Source organism: Ammospiza caudacuta, chromosome 4, assembly GCF_027887145.1.
Source record: "Ammospiza caudacuta isolate bAmmCau1 chromosome 4, bAmmCau1.pri, whole genome shotgun sequence".
Classification (NCBI taxonomy): Eukaryota; Metazoa; Chordata; class Aves; order Passeriformes; family Passerellidae; genus Ammospiza; species Ammospiza caudacuta.
In genome coordinates this window covers 42,478,250-42,504,248 of record NC_080596.1, presented here as the reverse complement: position 1 = coordinate 42,504,248, position 25,999 = coordinate 42,478,250, and the positions used below count along the sequence as shown (strand labels likewise).

The following is a 25,999-nucleotide window of genomic DNA, read 5'->3' as shown; positions in this document are numbered from 1 at the left end:
AAGGTATTTCTGCCGGGGGTGGGTGATGGAGAAACAATTCAAACCAAGAATCTTGATAATATCCAATTGCGGCAATATGGGTTCATATACCCAGGCATAATGGAAATATACAAAATATTAAGAGTAAACATATAAATAAACCTTCATTGGATTAAAAAATAGCCTTTTCTACAGATACTGTAGAAGGCTGCAGCTATTTTTTGCTCACTGCATGGTTCCTCAGATAATTCCATTTGGTAACTGGTGACACATGCATTTAAAAAAATGCTGACTTTCATTTAAAGTGACAGGGTAATATTGCTAAGAAACTGAAGAATGTAGGTAAACATGTATTAAACATACATTTTTTGCATTTGGTAGTACGCCATTATGTTTATTTAGTTCTCTTGGTGGTTGCCAGCCTTTTTAAGCAAATTATTTATGTTTGAATAATCTATTTGCAGAGAATGAAAAGAACAGAAGGAAACTGGGAATTGAAGGAAGTGGGAAGATTTTGAATATGCCTGCAATAATATATTTGTAAAAGTGAAGAACTGAACGGGAAACCTGTAACTAGCCTGCACATAGTTAATTTTTAAATATACATTCATGATCTAACTGTCTTGCAGAAATCACTGTGGGGGTTTTTGTAACGATTTGCTCCTACGATAGCCATCTGTACAAATATATTCTAAATTAACCATTGCCTTCTCATAGCTTGAAAGAAGGTTTTCAGGTCTTAATTCTGCTCAGCCCTAGCCAAGAATGTAATACACAAAAGCTATTTCGTTCCCATTACTCTTATGGCAATCTTGACTTAGTTTTGTGAACCTAGTTAAAAAAATAAATACACAAATAATGAATACAGATTATCATGATAGAAGTTTCTCCTTTAAAGAAACAAATACATGGGAGGATTAAAACATATTACCATTAACTATGTTTATAGTGTTCTGGCTTTTCAAACTGACAAAGATTTTTTTCCAGACATCTTTGTAGTTCAGTCCCTGGGATTTAATCTCTGTAATGTGTTACACTCACTATTGTCCCAGTGAATTTGTTGACAGACAGTAAGTGGGTCACTGCATTGAAATGCCCGATGTAAGCCCCGAGTTCTCTCTTTGCGTTGGCAAGGCAACGGCAGTGGTCCAGGAATCATGCGCAGAGCAGGCTCCCAGCCTCCTGCTCTCACGGGGTCTTGCTGGAGGGCAGGGAGGAAAAATCCCTTGGATGCTGAAACAGGCGGTGGATTCCTCCCCCCTTTTTTAATGTGTCTGTTGTCTTTGGTGGTGGGAGGGACAGAAATGCAAACTTACAAATTAAATGAAGCAATGTGCTGCACTTCATTCTATATTCTATGTTCTGTGTTTTATGTTGCTTTGTTCTAAAGTCTTGGGATATTATTTTAGTTTGGTGGGATTGAATACATTATACATCAGGCAGACCTAGTTGTTCTAATGTATAACACAAGAAAGATAAATATTTCATAACTGCTTTAGATCTTGCTATGGTTTGCCATCTCTCCTCCGCTCTTCCACAGCTCCCAAAATCAAGAAAAACACCTAACAAAGTGTTCTTTTCCATGAATCTATAAAGAAGCAAAATTTCATGTGCTGTAATCCTCATGTATGCTAACTTTCAAAAAACATCTGCAATAATTAAATTTATAGCAGATTTTTGAAAGGTAGTCTGATCACAGAGAAAACTTGAATCTGAACATCCACAAGTTCAGAGTAATTGTTGATCTAATGAACTGATTCCTACAGTTGACCCTGACCACTAGTATGTTACCACTAAAACTGGAAGAAAAGGGATGTGAAGGAAAAAGGAAAGAATTTTGTTGTTGCAGAGAGGTTCAAATCTTTCCCATTGACCACACCACAGCATCAATGAAAGTCCTGCATCTGGAGAAAACAGCTTTGTTACTGACAATGCCATAGAGTGTATGTTCATTTGCTTCACTCAAGCAGCGTATGACTGTAAGAGGTATGGACTTTGGCAAAACCATCCATTTCTGTAAAATAAAAGAGTTGTGCAGCGCTGAGGGCATGTAAGGTTCTGTAGTTACAAAGCTTTTTTTTCTAAAAAACTATATTCAGGTAGGAATTCCTACGAGTAGTTCTCTCCTGAAAGCTGCTATAGAAGTAGGAACAGTAGCAACAGCCAGCTCTGTTTTGCCATTCATGCTAAGCTAATGTAGGGAGCCAGGCTTCACTGTACCTTTCATCGAGGTTTCAGTAATCAAAAACATCCAGTGTGTCAAAAACATCCAGAATGGCAGTGTTATAATGCTGCACATGTGGACTTGAAATAGTACATAGCTTTTGCCACCTTCATACGCTTTCCATCCTTGGCTGATCAACAGAAATAACTTCTTCTGGAAAGTAAGTTCACATTGCATGGTAAATATTTCATACTTCATGTTTTGGGCCTGCAGGTGTTTCATAAGTACCAGAAAAAAATATGTTTTGGAAACTGCCTTATACACAAGCAAAAATTCAAACTATTAGGGAATCTCAGAATGGGTTTTGAAAGTATTTCTAAGTAAATGGTCTAATAAAAAATGGCACCGTGGACAAATAAGTAGGCAAGCTCCAACTCAACATAGTGGAAATTAGAAGGTGGGAAAATTAGTTATAGAAGTTGTTCAAGTTTAAAACTGAGGCTAGATGAACACTGAGACATGATCTGGTGCAATGCCTTCTAATGCTCTCTGAAGATTTTAAGCAAAAGGGAAAAAGATGTGGAGCTAACAGATCTTCGTTCTCCCAATGTCCCTTGTAGCTTATCTTTCTCTTTTCTACTTTTCTCTCAAACCATCCCTGTCTGACTTAATTATTTCCCTGCATAGTTTAACTAAACCAAATTTTGAATAGAAGGATAAAAAAAAATAAATTGATAATTATACTACTACTAATTTTAAAAAAAGGGAGATGAACAGTAGGTTTTGAGATTTTTAAAAATGTTATTACAGTTTCTGAAGTAGTTGACCACTTTAACCTTTCAACTTTATTGCCAAATTGTTATGTAGGCAACTGAAGGTATGTTTTTAATAGTAAAGTTAAATAAAACCAACAGTACATAATCATTTTTAAAGGGTAGCAATCTAGTAGCAATTCCATAGTTTTGTTCTTTCTGAAAAGAGTGGAGAAAATTTTCTTTTTCATTAATTTTCAGTTCAAGTTTGGAGAAACTCCACGGCTTTTGAAAACATTGTTTTTCCTTGATAAATGGGAAATAATGCTGTGCAGACATTTTTCAGCCTTTTAGGACTACCTTTATAAAAGAATTGTCTCTTTTTCTTTCTTTTAGGAAGTTTCCAGTTTCTTGTAGTCTATTTCTTTAATACTTTCCTGCTGTATGTTTATCTTCTGAGCAAAATAGCTAGACATATTACTGTTCAGTTTGGCCCAAGTAGTCCTGTGGTTATAACTCTCTGTGCTGCTTTTACAGAAATTGATAAAACTGCACAAACCCCACTGATGTATAGTCAGATCTTAAATTATTTGCCTCTGCAGGGCTTTAAATCTCTTCAAGTTCATGAATAAATACTTCATCTTTCATTGGAAAGTGTTAAGGAATGTGAGAGACAGAGCTGCAAAAAAAGCCAGGGACAGTAAATAAAACGGCCATAATGCCAGTCGCTGGCACTGGGGACTCAGATTTCTAGAGGCTGTGCTTAAGGAGTTTGTTTTCAAGTGGGTGCACAAGACAGTGGAGGACATATGGCACAGTCTTAAATCTCACAGCTTTCTCTGCTTTTATTTCCCATTCGTAGCACTGTTATTTTCAATATGTTCCATATTTTCCAAAATGAACTTTGGATAGTCAAAAGACATGAGAATTAAATTTTGTTCATCATCAGTGATGCCCTTTTCTCCTCTAGACTGTGTATATGGAGACAGCTAGTACCTGTAGCAAAGTATATCTTAAACACTTACTGGATCTCTTTTAACAGATGGACTGCAGTGAGAATACAGGAAGCTGCTGCCAACTTTCAGACAGCAAAGTATGTCAGGGATGAGGATATCTTTAAGATGTTAAGGAAAAGTAACTTCCCCCTGCACCAAAAATGCATAGATCCCCCAAATAAAATAAGCCTAAAAATCCTATCGGTTTGATTTTTTGAAAAGTGATTTACTGCATAATTAAAATGACATATAATTTTCCAGAAAGAGAAGAAATGCATTTTCATTTTGAAATTATTTTGATTAAATATTTTACTTGTAACTCAAGATGAAGTTACTACTCTTTCCCGGCCCAGCTGTCATGTCTTTTGAGTAGTCTACTAGAAGTGAAAGGTAAAACATATATGTAATTTAGTGAACAGAGATGTGGAGAAGATCCTTTGCTGGGATCCAACTAGGTGGGGCTTCTTCTAGTATCTTTTCCAATCATATTTGCTTGATTGGTGGCTTTGAAAGTGATACATATGACTTTAACTTCATTCTTAGGGACATAGGACATAGCCTAATGGATTGAAACATCACAGAGAATATTTACAATTTTCTGCATTTTAAGATCTTGCGGAGTTAATGGAATGCCACTAAAGCATCTCTCTCCATGTTTTCTATTTGCACAGTATGCAATGTTATTGTAACATATTCTACTGCTCTCTTTTATTTTAAAGTGTTTTTGGGGACTCTGAGGTCTCTTCCTTCCCCTTCCTTTCTCTTCAGTAGTGGGATGGAAGAAAATCTGAAGTCAATAAACATGAATGGAATGGAATGGAATGGAATGGAATGGAATGGAATGGAATGGAATGGAATGGAATGGAATGGAAGGAAGCACAATTCTTATTGTGATATATTTCTGCAGTCGAAATGCTGGGACCTGAGCATAACTTTATCACAGTTTATATGCAGAACAAAATATGAATGCCTTTATTTCAACGTGTATGCAACATGTATGCCCAGATACATTGGCTGTCCATTTTGACATTTACTGCCACAAATTATTCAGCAATCCTTTAACTCAGTAATCAAGGGTTTGCATCAAGGGTTTGTATCAAGTGTCTACATCATGGACTTCCAAAGAGGCTTGTCTTAAAGTGTACCTGTGCATTAAAATAAAGAAAAATGCTCTAATTCTTGCAAAAGAAATTGTGGGAATAAAAACTAATACCAACAGGAAGATCTAAAATCTTCTCATCATGGTGTTTGGGTTTGTGGTTTGTTTTTTGTGGGTTTTCATTCTTCCCCATCCCCCTCCTCCAAAGTTTCTTGGGTGCTTGTCCCCAGAGAACCTCCCACAACTCAGTTTTGGATTGGATTGGATTGGATTGGATTGGATTGGATTGGCAGGGAGGCTTCCTGTGGCAGTAGTTTCATGTAGGCTGTGATGGACAGTATCACTATATTTTCAAGTTCCCAGCCTGAATCTCTTGCAGTTGTCTGTATAAAAGGAGTGGAAGACTTACGACTCATCCAAAAAGGGAGTTAGTATGTACATTTTAATCTGATCCTCATTAAACCTCATGATGCTTTGCCTAATCCTGGTGGCTTCTACAATGTGTACGTACCAAAACATCTTAAGTTGCATTAGAGGCATCCTGGAAGTGGAGCTGCCAGTAGCTGGCTTAGTGAGTTTCACATCTTTGTGCAGTTCATCTATGTGTAGAGCGTTGCTTTGCCTGTGCTGACTTCCAGGTTTCATCTTGAGAAGTGTGATCTGAAAATGCATCAGAGATATGAAGAGTGCTATGTAAATGGTTACAGCATATGCTTGGGATCAAGTCCCTTCTCATCTACATTTACTACATCCCTGTGTATATTCTGACAATTGATCTGTATGTTGGGTTAAAATGGGGCCATTCTATCTCTGCTGAAACTGTTGAATATAATTGAAAATAATTATAGATTGAGTAGAAAAGAGAGAGGAAGAGGGAACATGATGAGGAAGTCTAGTGTTTGCATGCATATTTTAAGTAGGCTGTCACTAAATAAATTATTGAAATAAGAATTTGAAGGTTTGCTTATTGTGCGGTACTATCACAGTTCCCTTTCTTGTAACTCTTTTCCTTCCACCTGAAATTCTTGCCCTTGCCCCAGCTAGGAAAATTGTGCATCTTTCATTTTCTGCAGAAGAGACATGAAGCCAAGTTAATGTTGGACTTGTAGCTTAATATGTGTAATTCTAGACACCTGAATGAGAGAAACCCCTCCAGTCTTAATACAGGATCAGCAGCCACTTTGTATCATCATAAGGGTGTCCTTATTTTTATTTTTTTTAAATCATACAATAGTTTGATTTGGAAGTAACCTTTAAAAATGATGTAGTTTCAACCCTGCCACACCCAGCATGGGCAGGGACGCTTCCCATTAGACCAGACTGCTTAAAACTTCATCCAACCTGGCCTTCAACTCTTCCAGGGATGGGACATCCACAACTTTTCTGGGAAACCTCTTTGGAGCAGATTGTATGTGACTCAGCACTCCCAAAGCAAAAAATTTCTTTTTAACATCTAGTATGAACCTACCCTCTGACAGTTTAAAGCCATTCTCCCTTGTTCATCACTACATGTCCCTGTAAAAAGCCCCTCTCCAGCTGTCTTGTAAGCCCTTTTTAGGTACTGGAAGGCTGCTAAAAGCCTCCCCAGAGCCTTCTCCAGCCTGAAAAACTGTCTCAGCCTGACTCCACAGGAGACAACTATTTCATGGCTTTCCTCTGGACTTGCTCCAACAAGTCTCTGTTCTTATGCTTGGAGTCCCAGAGCTAGAAATGCAATATAAGAATGTAAAAATATTTCTAAATTTCAGCTGATACTTCCAGTTGCTGAGATTCTGGGGTTGATGGTCCTTTGGAATCATCAACGAGTGCTTCAGTTTAGCACACAGACTTGTTTTCTGCCTTTTCTATAACATTACAACGCATGGGACACCAAATTCAAGATCTTAATGGTATACATTTTGTATGTATAAATAAAGCATTTAGAATCTATTGGATTCTATGAATAAAAGGAGCCTTTTGCCTAGGCAGCTTAAATATTAAATGCTGTTGCAAATGAAGTGTGAAAGATGAAGATAAAGCACATAGCTGATGTATTTCTATGCAAATACTAGGTATTTTAGAATTTTATATATTATTTTTCCATTGAGCTATTTGAAAGAAAAGGTACTAGCTCATAGTAGTTAATGGAAAATAATTTAGGAAGAATCTGCTGGGAGGAAAATGAAGCTTATATAATCAGTGAGACATCACAAAGGGAGCAGTGAAATCCTTTGTTCTGATATCTTCTATGTTTGAAGTTGTTGTATTCATATGTCATTGGTAAATGAAGTATTCATAAAAGTGCTTGAATTGTCCTATGAAATGTGATAAAGTAACAAAGTTATATAGATTTTAAATTTTTCTTGTCTGTTGTCCCATTGTCTAGCTATTTTTTTTTCTTTATGAGTACATTCCAGATCACTTTGTAATACATTTCCAGTAACCAGTATTAAATAGCATAGGAAAAAAAACCCTGAAAGAAAATGGCTTAGGTTACAACCATAATAACTCATACTAAGCCCACAAAAGACATAGGAGGAATATATTAAATGAAACAAAAAAGGAGGAATATATTAAGTGCCTAATCTGTATTATTGCAACTACATTTAATAGTTTTCTGATGGCAGATATATTTATTTGCTTACATATATTATTCTAGTATAGTTCTTGTCACACAGGTTCATACCATTGTGTATGACATCAGAGAACATCCTGTGGTGAAAGTGACCCACAAGGACCATTGAAGTCCTGGCCTACACAGGACAGCTCCAGGAGTCACACCATGTGCCTGAGGGCATTGTTCAAACACTTCTTGAGCTCTGGCAGGCTTGGTGCTGTGGTGTGGAGGGATAGAATGTAAGAAAATAGTGCAGAAGGCAATCTCACACCTGAGGAGTTGCAGCTGTACCAATCACAAAGATTAGGAGCAGGCCTGCCCTTAATAGGCCACAGCTGTGTCCAGTAAGAAGATGAGTGCTACAAAAGAGTGGGTTAGCTGGGTGAGTGGAGTTGGGGTTTGTTGGCTGTGAAGAAGGTGTCAGTGCTGTGAGGAGGTGCCCATGAGGAATCACCCAGAAGGTATGGGACTTTTGAAATAATATGACAGCACTGTGGTTGTTCCCTTAGGAGCCTGTTATAGTGTCCTACCACCCTCTAGGTGAAGAACCTTTTTCTAATATGCAGCCTAAGCCTTCCCTGACACAGCTTCATGCTCTTCCCTCAGGTCCTATCTGTAGTCACCAGAGGGAAAAGATCAGTACCTGCCCCTCCATTTCCCCTCATTAGGGAGCTGTAGGTTGTGTTGAGGTCTGCCCATAAAATTCCACTATTCAAGGTGAGATGCACCAATGCAGAGCAAAACAGGGCAATCCCCTCCCTTGACTGGTAGGTAATATTTTGCTTAACTCATCCCAGGACATAGTTGGCCCTCCTGGCTGCCAGGATACTGTGGATTCATATCCAGCTTTCTCTCAACTGGGACACTCAGGACCCTTTTCACAGTACTGCTCCCCAGTCTCTTGTTCCTCAGTCTGTAGGTTTGCCATGTCCCAGGTGCTCAGAATTAATTTTCTGCCTGTCTAGAGTACTTCAGATGCAAGGATCAAGTTGAATATTATTTGCTCTACTATTTAAAATATACCTTCATTTTACTCTGTGTCAAAAAAAATATGAAGCACCCTAAGTTAATTGAACTGAAGATGCTTAATTTTCTAGTAAAAAATACATTATTAAAATGGTGCAGAAGTTTTTCCAAGGGTAGAATGACTTATTTAATGTGTTGAAGACAAATATCTCATTGGTGAGAATTTCAATATGTCTCAGCAATGTGCACTTACAGCCCAGAAAGCAAACTGCATCCTGGTGTGCATCAAAATGAGTTCAGCCATCAAGTCAAGGGAGGGGAGTCTGGCTTTCCACTCTGCAGTCATGAGAGCTCATCTGAAAAACTGTCTAGCTCTGGGACCCCCAACACAATAAAATGTGGACATGTTGGAACAAGTCCAGATGAGGGCCACAAAGTTGATCAGAGGGCTGGAGCTACTTTCCTATGTGGCAAGTCTGGGGTGGTTCAACCTGGAGAAGAGAAGGCCAGATTGGATGGGACTTTGAGCAATCTGATCTAGTGAAAGATGTCCCTGCTCATGACAGAGGTCTTGGAACTAGATGATCTTTAAATGGTCCCTTCCAACTCTAGCCATTCTAGGATTCTATGATCCTAATCCCAGCAGGATTAGATCAAAACCCAGCACAATATTAGCTCAAAATGGTCATTAATTCTGTCTACCTAACATTGAATTGTCTAAGTTGATCATAACTATATAGTACATGCTTGATTGGGATTGTGCCTCCATTTTGGCTGCTGGGATGTATGGCCAAAAATTGGGAATTTCCAAGCCAGATGTGCAAAGACAGCGTCTTGTATGAAGCTGCATAATAAAAATAGTTGAGACTTACCTATATTTTTGGACATGGTCTTTAACTTTCATTGGTTTTGGTAATTGCAAATCGCTATTTTATGCAATTCATCATTGGGCTATGCTACTGTCTTTGTTCTTACATTATGCGAATTTTCTGATGTGAACATGCTACAAGAACGATTTGCCTGCTGTCGACTTCATCCAATTGTAGGAAATAAAAACTGGTGTCCTCTCTTATTTCTTATTTATGTCTTTTTAACCTTCACACATTTCCAAACTGTTTTGGCTTTGCATTATTAAGTCATCTTTATAATATCTATAGTATGGTTTTGATGTAGCAAAATAAAAGATAGAAATTTTGTGTTAATAAAGAAGACTAAATTATTTTTACCCATTCAAAAATAATGGTATGAACATATTATATATGTATCTCCTTATTTTTCTTTTGTGTATGTGATGCTGCTATTAGGAGTTCCTCTATGTGCATGCAAAAGGGTTCAATAAAGTCTCTTGAAAAGTCATCCTTTTAAGCAAGCAAAAAACTACTAATGATAACCAGAAGTTATGGTAATATATCATTGCTTTTCAGATACTGATAAGCAATTTTCAGTTTTAACTTCTTTACTGATAGATTTGTGCTGCAGCCTTAGTATTATAGCTTTAGCATTTCAGTAATGTTTTGCTTGCTTTCCTTTTTTATTGAGCAAAAATGAGAGAAAGAGGTTTCCTGGCAAATTAGTGCTTAGAACAGTTAGGAATACTTGTGGTTTTCTGGTGGAGCTTTCTTTTGTTAATTTGAAATTAATTTCAGTTTTATTTTCTTGCCTTTGGTTATTGCAGTATAGCTCTGTTTTTGTACTCAGTTCAGTGTGCTTGCTTGCCTGTGTTAACTGATAGGAGAAACTAATGCAGAAAAACACTTCCCGCCGTGCCCATCCTAGCACTTTCCTAATTGATTTAATCTCTGCTCCATCAGAGCATCGAAGCCTCAAACCTGTTCCTTAACCCAGTCTATTAGTCTGATGAGAATCGTGCCATGAGGGGGCCTTGGTTTGTCTCTCTTTATTGACTTAAAAAAGCCAGCAGCCAAAAAACCTTAATCTTTGCTACATTACAAAGCTATGGACATAGCCTTAAATCACTCTGCAGCAGGCTAATAAAGATACTGGTAACTGATTTTTTGGAAGAGTTTGGACAAAAAACTGTGGCTTAATGAAGTATTTTGCTTTTTACTTTTTCTAAATTGTCCAACAAAAATGAGCAAAAGAGCATTTTGTTTGCATTCATTTTTGGCCATGCAAAAGCCATGCAAGGTCAAAGACAAGTCTCTTAACTTTTTATTTGGCCTGTACAGCTGGATATAGTAAAAACTGGTTTTCTGCTCAAAAATACTTTGCTGAAAACTGGTTGTTTACTGATTTATGTTTTATCTGTAATGATTTATATTTCTTTTAATATTTGATTTTCTGTTCTTCTCATTGTGTATGATCAAATTTAAATTTCTATAAATGCACACGCAGCACAGAATTCTGATAGATATATTGGACACGGTTGCACGGTGATTGATAGAGAGATGCCATACTAACCTAAATTCAAGCTTAAGTTTGAATTTTTTCCTAAGGAGTTTGTTTTTTGGGTTGTTTTAACTGATAACCTTTATTGTCTGTACTGATAAACATCTTCATGAGATGGTGATGCTGGTGATTTGTACTTATACAGAAAAGAATCAAGTATAGTTGTTAAAGCTGCTTTGTCTCTTCATACAGTGTTCTCCACTAAGAGTATTCTATACCATACTTTTGCATTATGGCTATACAGTAATTTAAGCTGCTAGTGGTCCCCTCTAGGTTCCAAACTGCTGTAGTTTTGAAGTCATAGCCATCAATTAATTTTCAGTAAAACACCTGACCATTTACATTTTATTTAAGTTTCTTAAGCCACATTTAGTGTGAGCATGCTCCTTTTGTTCTGTGGCAGAAACGTATATTTGTGGAGGATTTAATCTCACTTTCATCACATTATTTTTTTACCTGATGTCTGTATTGCATTGACATATCTCTCAGCTTGCTATACCCACCCTATCTGGGAACATAAGTGTTGATAACATGAAAATCTTGAATAATCATGGCATAGGATATAAAACACATTACATTTTAACACTTGGATTTTTGATGATTTTTTAAAGTTTTACTAGTGTATTTAATTCTATTAGTATAATTGGTGAATTTGTTTATCTTGGAAACCAAGTTGTGCTGATTCAAAGTGGCCAACAAAAGGAGGTACTTTGTTTTCTAGGGATGCATATCTGGAATGGCATGATATGTTTAGTGACTCCCCATGACTGGGTAGATTAGAGAGAACTTCTGAAGTCTCCAGTGTACTCAGGTAGTGAGTGCAGTCATCTGAGACTCTTGTACACCTTGCTATGCATTCCTCCTACCTGGAGAGGCACATTTTGCCATAGTTTTAAATGTGAAAGCTAAAGTAAACAGTCTAAGTAAGTAGGATTTAAAAGAATCTGTCAATCTTATTTTCATTGAGAAAATTTCTATTTTGAAGTGGAATACAGATCTCTGAGCCTTGAGGTGTCAGGTGTCTAAGCAGACATGGAGTCATGTCAGACTGTGATAGCCTTGACTGTACCATGCTCTGCTGTATGTAGCCAGGCATCCCTCCTCTGCTTGGCAGGTGTATCAAGTGTTGTGGTCACAATAAAACATAAGAGTTTGTCCTACAAATAAGTTGAAGGAAATAATTTGATAACAAAGGAGAAGAATACACATGTGCTGGATGTGAGGCAGAGGAGATTCAAAGGGGCAAAAAAATATTTACAAAAATGTTACTGTTATAAGTACCTAACCCTTTTCTGTTCCCATTAACTTCTGCTTATTCACTGCCTTCCCCCTAGAAATATCCTAGGTAAAACAATTTTGTGAAACATTTGGCAGTGAGCCTATCAGCGTGCCTTTTAAATCACAATTATCAGACAATCAGTGAATGTGTGAGTACTGTTTTTCATCCTCTGACTGAGAGACAGCTGGTTATTTAATCTATTGATCGAGCACTGGTGTTTTGTTTTTTGTATTAGTTGTCGTTAAGTACATGTAGTAGTTATTTATAATACACAGTGATTTACTTAACACTGTCAAATGCTTTATATTGCATCTGTAGGTATGTGACTTTGCTCTTATTAAAACATTCAGAACTAACACAAAGCTTCTCAGTATGTGCATGCCAAATTTGTTGGTATTTGAAATGTCTGGCATGATAAATTATTGAATATATTTATACGGATTCACTTTTCAGGGCTTACTAGTAAAATTGGCTTCACACAGGGAAGGTTTTGAAGGTATTCCATCTGCACAAAGTACTTGGGACATAATCCACTTAAATTCTGTCTATTTCGTTTGAACTGTAAAGTCAAGTACTAGGTAGGTCTTGTGCATTAGGATGTCTGGTATTCTGTCTGCATTAGCATGTGGTAAAGCTACTATTTTGCATATATTTCAGCTTCATATGGGCAGCAGCCCATTCAAGACAAAACCAATTTGCATTTACGGCTTATACTTTAAGAGCTACCTCTTCACATTCTCTTCATGTCAATAATCCTTCATTGATTCTTCTGAGACTCAGAAAGATTACTTTTCTGCGCAAGTACTACTGTACAACTACTACTGGTGCTATACAACTCCATCTTGGCTATTTTTATGTTATATGCTTGGACAGCTCTTTTAGACATATTCAAAACACTTTTAAGCCACATTTTTGCTTCTCTGGGTGCTACTTCTTAAAACTACAATACTCACCAGCAGTTTTTTGCTAGAATCAGCTTTTATATGGTTCTATGATTTTATAAATATTTTATTAACAAAGATCAGTTGTATCCTGGTTGAATGGTGTGGCAGTGGTAACTGAGTGACTAGAATGAAGCATGTGATAAAGTCTCTGCCCCTGACATTAATTATCTCTATGTGGAAAACATAGGTATAAATATATTGTAAGGAGAATAAAAGTCTACATTTGACTTTGCGAATAACAGCTGTACATTGCAGTAGGTAATTCAGCTGTGGTGTCTATACCATTCTAGGATGCTACATGTTACAGTGTGTGTAATTCTTATCTAAATGCGAAAAAAACAAATTGCAACTGGATGGTAGTTACTCCTCATCTAATCACTCTTCTAGAGGTGCTGCTAGGATGTCCATTTTAAAGCTTTTCAGAGTAAAATGCATTAGGAAGACGAGGTAACTTAATTCTTCAGCCTTGAAGGAAAGTTTCTGTAGTGTAACAGAGAAGATAATTTCTTCAAAGACAGTTCTTTATTATTTTTTAAAACTTATTCTTGTAATATTTCCAGCATCTGTACCTGAGTAAGCAATATAAAAACTAGACTAAGACATTGCAGAGGCATTTTTCACATCTGTTTTTTTTTGGAGCCCATTCAAATTGGTTAAGTTTTCTGAACTGTGCTAATTACCAAATCATTCAATTTTTTCCCCATCTGGATTTACCTCCTTGGTATTCCTAACCAGCCGAGTCACTGTTTTGCATGCCAAATATCATGATAAATACCTAGTTTGTATGAGCTGCATGAAAAAGTCGTGACACAATTTTCTCACTTCTTTTATATGTCAGCTTGCACAATATGGTGTGGATAATTAAAAAAAATGAAATGTGTAGTATTACTTAAGAAAACTAAATATTTCGCCATGGACGGTAAGAAGCCTTTAGAGACAGAAAGAGTACATTCATACTTTAGGTAAATACACAAGTTGTACGCAATGATGCCCAGATTTATAATTCTGTTCTATCATATAACCTTAAAATTTTAAAAAATCTTTTGAAATAAAGACTTAAGTGCACTTCTTGCTGCTTTTTAAGGTAGCTTTTAAATTATTTTAAGTTTGAATTTTGCAAGGGAAACTGTTCAGTGCTTTATTGAAACTCAAATATGCCCTCTTGAATGAGAACCTTTGCTTTTATAAGTATGTAAATTGTTACTAAAATGCACAGTAGTTGGTCATTCAGAATTTTAGTGCTTGTTGGAGTATCAGAGGGCATTGCTGTCTCTCTCAGAGGACTGTGGGGGCAAAGAGTTTCCCACTGTAAGATCAGGTTTATGACCACCTGAGGAACTTGGATGTATCTGTCTATAGGATCTGATAAGATGCATTCCAGAGTCCTGAGAGAATTGACTGATACACTCTTCACACTATTTGAATAGTCGTGGCAGTCAAGTGAAGTCCCAGGTGACTGGAAAAAGGGAAATGTACTTATCTCTAAAAAGGATAGGAAGGAGGACCCCGGGAATTATTGACCTGTCAACCCCACCTCTGTGCCTGGGAATATGATGGAACACATCCTCTAGAAGCTATGCTAAGGCACATGGAGTACAGGGAATGTGCTGTACCTGGGTTGGAGCAAGCCCTGGTGTCAACACAGACTGGGGGATGGACAGATTGAGAGCAGCCCTGATGAGAAGGACTTGGGGATGGTGATGGATGAGAGGCTGGACATGAGCTGACAATGTGCACTCCCAGCCCAGAAAGCCAATCCAGTCCTGGGCTGCACCAAAAGCAATGTGGCCAACAGGGAGAGGGAGAGGGTTCTGCCCCTCTGCTCTAGTGAGACCCCACTGCAGTGCTGCATCCAGCCCTGGAGACCCAGGAAAGACAAGGAGCTGTTGGAACGAGCCTAGAGGAGGCCACCGAGATAATTAGAGACATGGAGCACCTCTCCTGTGAGGAAAGGCTGAGAGAACTAAGATTGTTTGGGCTGTAGAAGACTTTGAGGTGACCTAATTGTGGTTTCAGTTCCTGAAAGGAGCCTACAAGAGAGCCAGAGAGAGACTTGTTACAAGTGCTCATAGTGACTGGAGAATAGGGAATGGATTAAAACTCGGAGAAGGTTTATATTAGGTGTTCATAAGAAATTCTTTACTGTGATAGTGGTGAGACACTGGAACAGGGTGCTCAGAGGAGTTGTGGGTGCCCCATCCCTGGAAGTGTTGAATGCCAAGTTGGATGGGGCTTTGAGCAGCCAGGTCTAGTGGAAGATGCCACTGCTAGTGGCAGAGGGTTGGAACTCAATTATATTTAAGGTGATCTTCCAACCCAGCCATTCTAGAAAGTTTTATATCACTAAACCTTAGTATTCTAACTTAAAAAAAAAAAAAAAGATCATTGCTAGATAACACACCAGGGGCCTAAAGCTGAGAGAATTGCCTAATGAAGGCTGGGTTTTCAACTCATGTGGAGCAATTTCTTTCTGAATTAAAATGTGATCATTATTGAGAAATAAACTTTTGCCAGAATTAAACAGATTAGATTATATCTAATATGCAATAAAAGAGTTTACAGAAGAGTAGTGAGAGTTAAATCTCCCTGCGAGTGCTGAGATCCTCATTTGCAATAAGCACTCTACTTGTCCCACATCCTCAAACTGAGTTCATTAGTTTCTAAGGAAAACCACATTTATTAATATTATCCAAAACAGTCCTGTGGGCTATGCCACTGCTCCCTGGTATAAAAATTTTACCAGTTGGATAAAGAGGGAGCTTTATTTATATGGTCAACAACAAGTGGCACAACTGAATTGGTTCTAAACCAATTTTTATCCCAGTGGAAGCTCTGTGGTTTTTTGCAGTAGAATAGTCCTGTGGTAAATAATGATTTCATGTTCTTTCTGGTTTTTTTTCCCCACATATTTAGGACACAGATCTGAAAATCTTCTTAAAGCACCTAAATCTGTAAACATTTTAAGTGGAAAGGTTACTGTCTTGCCACTGTTTAAACAGAATTAACTTTTTGTCCTAGTAAATTATTTACTTTAGTCTGGTTATTATAGCTTAGAATTGTGTCTTCACTTAGTCTGAAAATATCAGCTGGATTTTTGTATATGATGCTGGCATGTTCAGAGTTGGGTTGGGGTTTTTTTTTCCCTTCAATAAAACATGCTGTTGGAAGTCTGTTTTTTTAAAGAGAGTTATATAAATATGGGTTAAAAAGGACTATTTTTTTTCCAATGGTGTATACACTTAACAACATGTTTAATTCATCCCATGAAGAACATGACAGTTCACTTTTAAGATTTATTTTAGCTTTTGCACTGAAAAACAGGGGCCTGAAATTTTGATCAGTATCTTTGCACAATACGTGCATACTCTTTTCAGCCTTGTGACAGTTGGTGAATGTGCATTAAGAGATCATCTTCCTGTCCCCCACAGGAGATCACCTCCACACAACATATGCAGCGTTTATCTGCCAAAATTCAGAAGTCTCTTGAATCAAGCTTTTCAAAAAATTCTTCCATCTGGAGCTCTTAGTGTTTTCCAGAGATTCTAGAAACCTACCAAGAGAAAAATCAGAACATTTCAGAAGCTAGAGTTAAACTTATATATCTTTTATAGGAAAAGCATTGTGAAACAAGCAGCACATAATTTTAAAGGCCTGTGTGCATATTTATATGCTTTAATATAAGAAATGTTCTTTACATGCATGTAAAATGCATATATTCCATGTATCAACAAAGAGAAATAAACTGCAGTTTATTAATATTTTTTAACCTTCTATTTGTAGAGAGATTAATATACAGGACTAGTGTCACAAAAATGGCACACATTCCCTGGGAGATTGTGATGTTCCCACTACATCATTAATTTGATGCTAATACCAACTGCAAGTTTGTAGTATTGGCAAGTGAAAAATCTATGCTGCTTTTACATCAGAGAACTTGAAAAAGAGAAGCAAAAATGGAGTGACAAAACTAAATGGAAATTGCAAAGCCTTTGTTCTTCTCACACTCTTCTCTTTGGTTTATACACGCAGGATCTAACTCCCTAGTTGCCTAGACAGGGCAAAGAAGGATAGAAGGGGTATTGTGAATACTAAACAATCTCTTCAGTACAGCTTTTTGGCTGGGAAGATGTAAACCTTTTTCTGCTAGCTTTGCAAAATTGTTCTTTCAGTTGTAGTGGTCAGCACAAAGAAAATGATTCTTGAAGAAAAGAGAAGGGAAAAGGATTGGTAAATCTGCTCCCTAAACTTTGACTATTTATTTGAAGAATGACAATTGCAGACTATGATAGTGGTCAGCATTCAAGACTGAATGGGTGCAACATGTTTTAATTGAGATTGTAAGGTAATTTTAGAGTTCCATCATATCAGATTATTTCATTTAGCCAAAGGCTCATATTATAAAATACTTGTTTCCTAACAGGTTTTGACAATCTGATTTTATGAAATGGTTGTCTTGGTAACCCATTCACTTTGCTTCCATCTATGAAAAAGCAAATGAGAAAACAGTTATCTGGCTTGAATTTTTTCTTACATCTTCCACCACTCTCTTGTTTTTATTTTTGTCTTAGTTAACCTGCAAACTGGAATCCAAAGTAATACAAATGTGTAGTATATAACCCTGAATAATGTTGTCTGTATAGCTTGCAGGCAGATAGATATCCTCAATTACTTAGTATATAATTCACAGGAGGGTTAATTATAAGCTCTTCAAGGCAGTGACCTCATTTTTGGAGACATCTGTAAAGTGCCAAGCATAATAATGGTGCTATCTGAATAATAACACAAAAACCCTGCAAAAATAATTTGTGAGATAGAAAGTAAATTACCACTTGTGCATTTTTATATATATATATATATGTGTGTGTGTTTATATATATGTATATATAATGTTCTCCTTTTTTTGCATACTTAACTAATGGCTATTTTTGTCATAATACATTTGTACAAATTATTTTGTTTATATCAAGTTTTCAACTTATGTAGTATGGTAGTGTCTGTAGTAGGACTGAGCATTTGTTTTCATGAGGTACAGTACTTTGGGAGGTTTAAATGCCATAGGAAAATTTGGTTACAAAAAATGTAAATGACAGAATGTTATTAAAAATTTTCAGAAAACAATTTGTTAATAGTTAACTGAAATTGTATGAAATTAGAGCATTTAATGTCAGGGTTAGCAGCCTTCTTGTATTCAGCCTAGAAGGAATAGCTCTGACTGCAAAGAGCCACACAGGAGCTTTCAAATTTGGAAAGCAAATTTGAAATGCACTGAGAAACATAGTTAGTATGTGAAAAATGAATAAGAAAATTCTGCCAAAATGGAACACAGTTGAAGAGTCTCAAAAGACACACTGGTTAAGGCATGACTGATCACATCTCCAAGTGAACAGAAAGAAAGAAACAGGAAAAAACGCATGTGCCTTCATGATACAGTTAAAGATGTAAGGCTAAGAAAAAAGCATAACTCCCAAAAGAAAGGGAAAGCAATGAAGCAATGTGTCAGCACTAGTTAATCTGGAAAGGATGAAAATAAGAAAAGCATAAATGGAAAATTAATTCATTTTCATAAAAGGGTTACAGGATTTATGGAAAGCTTGGGGAACAGTATAACGAAATGATGAGAAAATAGAACCGATATTAGGAAAGGTAGGTAAAAGGAATGAGTTTGGGATTTTGTTTGTTTGGTTGGTTTTTTAAGAAGAAGAACTGAGTCCTAAATCATAAGGTTTACATTACTTTAATTTTTAAATTATATTTGTCTTTTAGAAATTTTTAACAAAACTAAGCCTTGATTTTCATCTTTCTCCCTTTTGCTTCATTATCCCCCACAGGAATGCTAGTTCAAAAGAATTTTTTTAAAAAGAAAGGAAAAAATACTTTCATATGTGAGGCAAAATATTTGCTTTCTTAGTTTTGTTGTGACAGAGAACAGATTTCATTTTCTACTGTTTATTTCCTGAGATATTGTCTGTGGTTATAAAAGTTTGATGCCATGCAAGAGTTCAGGATCAGCTTTTCTTAGGTCCTGTGTGATACCCTACCTTGGCTTCATAAGGTAGTTTTTGTTGATTTGTTTTTTGTTTGTCATTAATGTGAGCAATTGTCATGATTTCTCATTATATGCAAGCATTCATTTTTCATTTCTAAATCACTGGAAACCAGTAGAGACTGAAAATGGAAAGGTGCTGTGGAAATACAATTTGCAGAAAGTTAGTCTTCTCATTGATGATGGTTTTACAATTAATTAATAACATTCTCTGTCTCAATCTAGATATGGTGTGCAGACTTCCAGAAGACTAAGCACATGTTCTCCAATAGCTGTAGTCCTCCTGTGTGGTTTAACTCCAGCAGGTGGTTTGTGGGCTCCTTACTGTTTCATTTCACCTCCTGCATTCTGTTCCCATAAGGCTTGTGGTGAAGATCTCCAGTATTTATGGGGTTCCAGAGTGTCCCAAACCTTCCTCAAGTCACTTTTGCTTCTCCTGACCCCTGTTGTATCAGCTTTTATCTGGCTGTGCAACTCCAGTAAGGTCCCACTTTGTAACCTGCTTGATACAATGCTGGGGATATAGTTAAGGGCTCCCAAAGCCTTAAAAACTATAAACTTTCCATGCTCATTTCATGATGAATTCCTTGCTATTATCCATTCTCTGAAATAATATTTTAATTGAACCAAATTGATGAAAAATGCAGGTATACACAATTATTTATACAGTTAAATCAGGTAGTAGGGGTCCAAAATATTATAAAAAGCTTAGGTAAATAATGGTAATAAAAAATGCTCTTAGATATTAATGTAGCAGTATCATGATAAAGCTCTTCCTCCTTCCTCTTTTTTCTTCATCTGACTTTGTTTTGTTCTTGACCAAATGATACTGATAATTTCAGCACTCTTTCATGCCTTTTCATTCGTGTTTAGATTTGATTGTGTATCTGTTCTTTCAGGTCTTCTCAGGTTTAATCTTTTTTCCTGAACTTCCTTCATTTGTTTCATACAGTGGGCGAAAATTATCATTTGGCAAGACAACAAGCTTGAGCAACTTTCCCCAAATTCTTCCTTTGGTGAAAACCACCCACATTTGGTGAAAATCCTACTGCCAGTAGCATCATCATAGTAGGGAACATTCAAAGTCCCTCATGTGCATTTTTCTGTCTTGTTCACCTTCCCTGTTTTGGTATGTCCCCACAAAGCACCAGCAGTCTTTAGATTACTGTGGGCACACAAATCATGTGTGCATGTTGTGCATAGCTGGCGGGGAGCCCAAAACCATTGGTCCATGGACTTGCTGAATAGGAGCAAGTCCTGGGGCCTGAGCATGTGGCTGTACCTTACGTTGTGTGGTAGGTAGGATTTTGGCTTCAGGCAGAGATGGGTAATATGAGCTCAGAAATTTTTTATGCTAATATTAATAAAATAATAATTGTAAAATGTGGGACATGTAATACAAGATGACATGTGGTGGACTAAACATTAATATTAATTTGGAAAGATCTTTAGTACTCAGTGAGACATCCTGCTGATGGTCTTTATACCACTACCTCATGTATATGTTATCTCTTTCCTCCCCTTAATGGACCAAATTTTCCTGTGTCACAGAACCTTATCTTCCTAGTCAGGGGTATAGAATACACATGTATCTTTGGTAACTTCCTTTCTGGTATATATTTCAGGTTCTAGAAGAATTTTTGGCATGAGTCTTTGCAGTGGTGCTCAGTTTAATAAAAACAACAGTAATTGTATCCCTTTCAAAAGGCTAATTATTGCCCCCCAGATACGTAAAGAAGTATTCATTTTGTGTGCATGATAGATTGCTAATTGTATTGATTAAATGTCAGCAGAAGAAACTTACATAGTAGAAATAAAAATGCCACAAATCTTTGTTGTTGTTTTCTGGGTTACACAGTGATCAGGGAAATGAAGACTAAACAAATATTTATAATTGATACTCAGCAATGAGTCTGCCTTACTTTCTTGCTTATCTGGTAGCTCTAAAAAGCTTATGAGATACTTTATGAATATTTGTCCTTTTGATTTTTTTCCTTTGTTGTAAATTTTCTTGGTAGTTTATAGAAAACAATGTTTGTTTGAGACAGGCTGATTACCAAATGTGGGAGTCAAATACACCTGTACATTTCTGGCACTGCACTAACATTCTGTGTTACATACTGCAGGCCTTAGAGATGAACTGAATTTCCATCTGATTCCAAGGAGTTCTCATGAAGTAACTTGATAGGTACAAAAAGAGGTTCAAGTTAGCTCCGTATGCATGCTGCAGGAATCCTGAGGTGGATTGGACCTAGGTGGTCTATACCTAATAGCTTAAAATTTTGTTAGGCTGAAATGCTACTGAAGACTGCTAATGGATTTGGGTGATTGTCCAGAAAAAAAAATCAAAACAAAAGAACACCTGAAAGGTAATTTACATTTATATAAGTTTATGGATGGCAGAATGAATTAATTTCCAGTTTATCCTAACTGCATGATACATCACTGTTGGCTCTCTGAATTATGTGGTGGTCATCTGTCGAGCCCATGGAGTTGCAGCACAGTGTGATTTCTTCTGGATGCATCAACACTCTCCCTTAGCTGGCATACACCTCTCATGCAGAGACACCATCAGGAAAGCCTTAAGGACAAAATAGCTGCCTTTCTGGAATATCTGACCTTGAAAAGATAATAAATCTTATCTCTAAAAGCTATGAAAAAATTCCTTTAATTGCAGTGAATGGATCACTCAAATCACATTACAAATTCAATATAACCTGGATTTCACAAATTGTGATATGCAATGAAAGTGAAAACCTCTTTTGGGACTTAAATGAGGTTCTTATGACTGAAAGCTTATATGGTATTCATGTTGCAACTTTGGAACTGAATTTAAATATTTTGTCATTGTTCTTTATGTATTTGAGCAAAGCTTGTTTCTCTTGATGCTTTTGGATGTAACATATGTTTTTCAAGGAACTCTATTTTGAAGGAACACAAGGCCTGGTTATGCAAGCATCTACAGGTGAGCAGATAGTCTTTTACACATGGGGCTGAGCAACACCCTTCACAACACCTGATGGGTCTGTGGTCAGGCCTCCCTAATAAATTTGCTAATGTTTGAGAGGAGTGAAGGCATGGTAACTGCTCAGAATAAAAGGTGAAATGGTATCTACCAGGGCTCTTAGCTGGTGCACTATTTGTCCCCAGGCTCATCCAGTTAAAGTATTCCCCAAAGAAAATAAATTAGTACAAGCTTCTCTGTTACTTCTATTTGGAGAGGTTTTTGGAGTGTCTGCGGGGATGCAGCAGCAAGAGAAAGTGGAAATCTGAGATGCAGATGTCACTGCCTGAAGACTGTGCAGAAGCATGAGTCATTTAGGCAGAGATTTTTTGAATTCCCATAATTGACAGGCTTGGAAGCAGTGACTTGATTGTTGTAGCAGAAAGCGGACAGTCCTACTCTCCATGTAGCCAGAAACACTGGAAATAAAAATATCTTTTTAAACCATGATCTCAGAAAGCCTGTGCCAGTTCTTTCCAGAAGGCTCTCAATATATTCTGGCAATACACTGCAGATTCCTATGCATTTCTAAGATCCTACAGCTGTGAAAATCTGCAAATCACGAGCAGGAGGGCACACCAACAATCATTGCACTTGAGCAGAATCCTGTTAAGTTTCAGAACTGAATTTCCCCCCAAAGTTCTGTTGTTGCTACCTTGTTTCATGTTAAAATCTCTACATAGAGGAAAAACTGGTATGTAGAAAATGGCTACTGCAGTATGAGACTAAAATATTATTCAATATATACTTTAGTAGAATTCTCTGGCTTGTAAGGCAGAAAAGTCTTAGTTTTTTTCCTTCATAATTTAAAAATTCTGGTTGTGTCCATTTGTATTTCATATCAGAGCAGATGCTTTACGTAGTTGAAATTACTTGCATTTTAAAAAGACAGATGAATTTTACTTGAAAGTGATTTGCAGATATAGTACTGATACCATAATTAAATATATATGATGCCTCAGTTTTTAAGTGCTTGCATCTGTGAGATTCTATAAATAACCCATAGCTGATTTGTTTAAGAGCTAACTAGACCAGATTTTCCCCAACTTGTTTATGTCACTCACATTGCCCCATTCATCTTGATCTCCCCAACAGGGATATTTTCAGTGATATTTTCACACTTCCCTTGCACAGAGATTACTGCTCTTCCAGGAGGGTTGGGCAGAAAGCTGTACTGTTCCTCTGCTGCTTGTACTCATCTTGGGCATTGTTAGCCAAGGACCCTGGGTGACCATAACAATTCTCTCCATCCAGCTGTCTGATGTCCTGAATGGAGAAATATCACTTCCAGGATCTTTCCTCCAGCCAAGATCTTTGCCACCTTCTCTCCAGATCCGTTTTTTTTCCTGTCCTTTTCTTTCCACAACCCCAAGGCCCTAGGGTTCCTGATTTAAGCACAGTATGTGATCAGCATTCCAATTTGTGTTTTTGTCTTATCTGTCTAAAAATTGGAATATTTGGGAGATGCCACTTTCATACCAGATATTAGAAAGATTTACAATCGGAGTGCGCACACAGCTGGCAAATAGCAAACTTCTACTTGAAAGTTCAAACTCTGAGTTTTTGACATGCAGTCCTCCTACTCACATGCACCCAATTATCTGCCACCTGTTAGTGTTCTCAATTTAAGATGGAAGAGTTTTTTTTATATATATCTGCACTTGGATGTCCTGTAGAATGACCCAGTCCCACACTGTTTGCTGCACCTCTGTTCTTCTTAGAATGGGATTGTGAGTGGGGTCAGTAGAAGTGACAAGACTTTCCTAAGTACCTTTGAGCTTCTCCTTAAAGGTGTAAAAGTGTTTTAAAGGTAGATGATGATATCAGACTTTCAACAACTGCATATGAATGATTAAGAACGTTTTTGACCTCGTTATTGGATTATGAAGAAATTAACTCCCATCAATACTCTTAGTGTTAATTAGTTGTTTTACTGGCTTACCTTAAAGTTCTTGAAGCATTTTAGGGAAGAAATACAAGCACTCATATACCTCTGATCTGGACAGTATGGTGAAGATAAATTGAAATGATAGCTTGCTAATAACGTCAACTTTTTTTTTTTCTCTTTTGCTGTGTGAAGCCAGAGTTGATGAAACAAGGATTTTTCATATTTTGCAAGGATAATCAAAATGCATGAAACTTATTTTTTCTAGTTTCTTATAAATACAAAAAAAGTGCTTGTAATTAAAGGTTAGGATTTCTCTTTTCATATTATGTTGTAAATAGAAAATTTAATGAAACACTGTTTGCACTTTAATGGTTTTCATTGACTTAGATTTAGAAATCATTTATCTCAGACAGTCTTTATATGGTACAGCCATCCTTTGTAACTTTTATAACTGCACATGCTTTTATGCTTACAATGTGCATTTATAAAGAGTCTCTATAGATACTTTAGTGGATTTGAAAGATTTCTGATGTCCAAAGAAATATACAGAAGAGCCCACTGACATCAAGTGAGCCTATCATTTCTTTGCCAGAATTTTTGGCAGTCAGTATTTCATTGGAAATCTCCTGTTTATTCATAAGTGCTTTTTTTTTTTTCTTTAAACCACTGTAGTACCACACATCCTGAATTCTAATACTTAATAAAGTAAATGAAAGAAAATGTCTTATAGAAACAGCTCATACAAGTAGTTTGTGTTAAAGGGAATTTGCATTCTGGCCATACCCCCAGTGACAGCTGAAATGAACACAGTCGAATAATTTTAGGCATAAAGCTGTGCTAGTTGCAGTTGTGTATAGATTTAGTCATTAAGAAATGGTAGAAAAATGGTATTAACTGCTACTTCTGAGTTTTTATATATCAAGAATTGGAGGAAGATCTATTTGAATAAATAAGCATTAAAAAAAGAGTCAAAGTTTATTTCTGTTAAAAGTGATCAAGAATTTGTCCATTATGCCTATGCTGGTGTTCACTGACTGACAGATTGATGTTTAATTTACATAGTGTTCCCCCTTTATTGACATTACTCAAAACGTTAAATATTTTTATATGGAATTTATATTTAATACATTAATTGCTAAATCAGTATAGTGATAAATATGATTCTGATGTTTCTTTCTCTTCATTAATGCTAAATATAAAATATATTTTGTATTTTTGTGGCTTGCATCATAACTTCCCATTTGATTATTGAAGCTAAATGAATTGAGATTAGTCATTTTCCCATGAGTAATTCCTATGAACATTATGATCCTTTCACATCTGTTTATGTGGGACAATAAAGCAGCTACCATTACTGGACAAATTCCTGAATGCAAAATGAAGCCCAGACTAATCCCCAAGTTTGCTGATGACAATTTAGTTCCTCTTCATTGCCACCATTATCTCAGGTTCAGAGAATCATTAAGATTGAAAAAGGACTTCATAGTCCATCCACCTAACACCACTATGATCTCACCTAAACCATATCCCCAAATGCAATTTCTATTGGTCCCCCAGAAAATACCTGTAAACTCTGGTAGGTTTATTTTGGTGTGAGGGGTTTGGTTTTGTTTTGAATTACATACTTAGTTGAATGCTTAAGGCCACATGTTATGAAGGCTCAAGCAGGCAAGAAGCATAATCAGGGAAACTTGTAGTGTTGGTAGTCTGGGATTGTTACCTGATATTCTCTGAAGCTTTTTCTAAAACAGCATTTATATTAAAAAAAGGCTTGTTACGGAAGTGCAATGATGACAAATATATGAAGATCTGATGGAGTGAATGAAGGTGAAGCAACTGGCATCAAATAGCATATTTTTTTCATTGGACCCTATTCTCTCT

The 25,999-nt window shown here is 36.7% G+C and overlaps 1 protein-coding gene across 1 annotated transcript in view; it reads left to right on the top strand.

The window, feature by feature from the left end:
- Positions 1-25,999, top strand: part of GPM6A (glycoprotein M6A) — a 112,402-nt gene that overhangs the window by 23,964 nt on the left and 62,439 nt on the right. The gene's annotated exons all lie outside the window — the stretch shown is intronic.